This window comes from Podarcis bocagei (assembly GCF_964188305.1).
Source record: "Podarcis bocagei genome assembly, chromosome: 1".
Classification (NCBI taxonomy): Eukaryota; Metazoa; Chordata; class Lepidosauria; order Squamata; family Lacertidae; genus Podarcis; species Podarcis bocagei.
In genome coordinates, this window is record NC_138125.1 from 44625371 (window position 1) to 44629061 (window position 3691).

Consider the following 3691-nt stretch of genomic DNA (forward strand, 5'->3'; position numbering starts at 1 on the left):
TACCCCCGGCACCTCATTTTTTGTTGTTGTTAAAAAGTGTGGCACTTACTGTAACAACTTCATGGTGAGTACCGGTACCTGGCCTGCACTATATAATTGACTCTCAGCATACATGGGGAGCTACATTCTGGGGATAGCGCACAAGCCAAAATTGCATATAGTCAAAACACACTCTCCGAAGGCTGCCGAACGCTCTCCTTGCCCCTCTGAATGCTCTCCCATGGTGAGTGCAATGGCAGAATGCAGTAATTAGGCTGCTGAGTGAAATTCTCTACCCTGAGCATGATATCACTTTTGAAAGGGTTGCACTGGCTGCCAGTTTGCTACCAAGCCAAATTTAAGAGTTGACATAGAAAACCCTGCAAAAACTTGGAACCTGGATACCTGAAGGGACATCAGCTTCTGTACAGACCAGCCCATATGCTAAGATCCTTGCTTACAATCTGGAGGAGAGCCTTTTTTTGTTGTGATGCCCAGTTTTGGAACCACTTCCTCTCCAAAATAAGGAGAGCATACACTTTGATGTGCTTTCAACACTTGCTAAGGACCCATCTGTTCAACCAGGCATTCGTAGGTTGTTAAGACTGAGCCTGGATAGTGGAATGTGATGTATTGTGTTGTTGTTGTTTTTTTGTATTTTTATATGTTGATGTTACAGTGGTGCCCCGCAAGACGAATGCCCCGCAGGACGGAAAACTCGCTAGATGAAAGAGTTTTCGTTTTGGAGGTGCTTCGCAAAACGAATCTCCTATGGGCTTGCTTCGCAAGACGAAAATGTCTTGCGAGTTCCTGTGGGGTTTTTTTCCTCCCCCCCCTTTTTCTAAGCCGCTAAGCCGCTTATCCGCTAAGCCGATAAGCCGCTAAAAGCCGCTAATAGCGCTAATAGCGCTAATCTGCTAATCCGTCAATGGGCTTGCTTTGCAAGACGAAAAAACCGCTAGACGAAGAGACTCACAGAACAGATTCTTTTCGTCTTGCGAGGCACCACTGTATTAGCATATTGTATTGTAGGGTTCTGAACCACCCTGGTATTGATGAAGGGTTATAAAGAAATGTTTTCAATTAATGCACAATGTAGATTTGCCACAGGCTCAGTCTTCTGCCCATTCACATATCTGCCAGGGACTGGCAACATGACCAGCGTGCATTTACACAAGGGATGAGGAACTGATTATACACCTAGAGCCCCATCCATTTTCGTATCTGCCCCACCAACTACTAGCATATGGCCCCTGGAAGGTTGTCCACAAGTGACTGTGGCCCTTGCCTTGCAACTCCCACCATCCTCTACCAGCTTAGTCAAGGATCAAGCAGTCCAGCAATGCCTAGGGAGGAACCAAGGTTGAATAAAGCTGTTCTAAAACCTTCTATATTTTATATGCATTGACAGGGTTTTCTGTAAATTGGTGCCATCTTTCTTTCTTTCTTTCCTCTTCTTTTACTATAAATAGAAATGCAATACATCTCAGCCTTGTGGGGAAGACTGTGACCAGGTGATCTGCTAACTGTTGATGACCAGCCTCATAGAACCAACATGCTTAAGTCTTATTAATGCATGAAGAGGTTAAGACCATAGAGTAAGCTGTCCAGCCAGGCTTAGCTTACCTCGGGAGGGACTAGGGAATCAAGCCGTTGTTCCCCTTTAGTCTACCTGAGAAGCTCAGCATGTAAAGGCGTCTGAGCTGGTTGCTGCATATCCCAGCGTATAGTCACGGTTGAGTGCTAGTGCAATCATCCAAAATTACAGAAGCTGCTCTGTGTGCAGCACAGGAATCAGTAAACCCTGTTAGGGTATGAACAGCAACATCCATCTGATGGGACAGCCAGGACCGAGGAAAAATCAGATGGATCTCTGCAATTGTGGCTTGTGTTGTAGAGATTCCTTGTGGACTATGTGATCCCCTGTTTCACTAGCTGGGCTTAGGCATCAGCAGTAGAATGTGAGCTGGTGGCCAGCTGCACTGGAGGCTTCTCTTCTGTCACTTACCTGAGGACCATTAGTTGCCAGTCAATCACTGCTTACCTTCATGAGAAAAAGTTCTGTTTCATACATGCTGCTACATCCATTTCTTAAGGCTGGAACAGTTGAAAACTGAAATGGGTGAATTATCTGTCAGACCTGGTGTGTGTGTGTGCGTGGGTGTGTGTGGGTGTGTGGGTGTGTGGGTGTGTTGTGACTGGTTTTAGTTGTGTTTCTAAATAGCTTTGGGTCACTTTTACTAATAAATCACCATCATTTCAGTTAGCAAAGCTGTAACACTTTACAAAATAAATGGCAATCCATTTTTATCAAAGTAGCTCATTTTTGGTGAGGTAAAAAGATTATGGAGCATAAGTTTTAAGAAGCTCAAGAACTCTAGTGTTAGTCCCTGACTGAAAATAATGATTTCTCCCCCTGCCACCAAACCCAATACTAGATGCACCTTGTTTTACAGAATAACCCAGTCCCCCGTATTCTGAGTGTTTCCATTTGTGTTTTGTCCAAAATGAAGAGGAACCCTCCACCTGTGGAAAACAGAGAAAACTCCTGTGGAGAGAAAGCGGGGGGGGGGGGGAGAGAAAGAGAGATAGAGGATGTGCCTGATGGATAGAATTTCAACATCACACAGTGTTTTATCTTATTCGGCCTTTCTCTGTTGCACATCTATAATACAAAGGATTTGACACCAGGGCATTATCTGGAACTAGAGACACAAAAGGTTGGGGCATCTTGGGTTTCAGGTACAGTCCCAAAGCCTTGGCTCTTGTGGATCACATGCATGTTACGTGGTTGACGTAGTGAAACTGCAAGACTTGTGTGCTGGTCTTTAAAAGCACAAGTTTTAAAGGTGACACTCATGCCATGTTGAGTCCTCATTTATTCATGAATTTAAGCATGATAATAATAATTTTAAAAATCCACGCCACTCAATATATGAAGACACTGGGGGGAGAATGCTGTAAGTTAATAGTGTGATGAGCAATCATGTCATCGTTTTTTAAAAAAATAAAAAAATCAGGCACTGATCAACACTGGAACATGCAGGGAAGGGGTTTTAAGCTGTCTCTCCCCGGGCACGAACTCGCCTCTCTGCCTGGCAAATATCAGGGGGTAGGGAGTGAACAATAATAGGAGTTTCCCCCCAAAACCTAACTGGCATGACAGGGTGGGAATTTTTACCATGGTAATGACTGGGGAGAGAGGGCTTAAACCTCCCCTTCCCACACACTGCCATTCATAATTGCTCCTCACACCCTCAATTTACAAAATATATATTCGTAAAAGTTTAAAATAAAATTTATAAATATTTATGCCCACAGACCAGTGATTAACATAACCCAAAACAATCTCTCTGACCAGTAGTGTAGCGAACTCTTCAGGATCCCTCAAGGCCACTTTCCAAGTCACATGAGAGCAAACTCACATTTGCCCCTGTATGTTCATACAACAGGGTGCCATAACCATCCAACCCCGCCCCTCCTCCATGCCCTGGTGGGCATCCCCTTTTGATATCATACAGGCTGTTTGGAAACGTATGTGAATCTCATATACCCATTGCTACATTTTATTTTATTTTAAATGTAATGTGAGAAGCAGCCTTGAGGGAGCTAGGGAGAGCATACTGAAAGGAACCAATATGACAAAATAAATAAAGGATGAATAAGGGACCCTCAAGTGGGGCTTTCTGTAATATTGCTCTGTGTGGTTTCT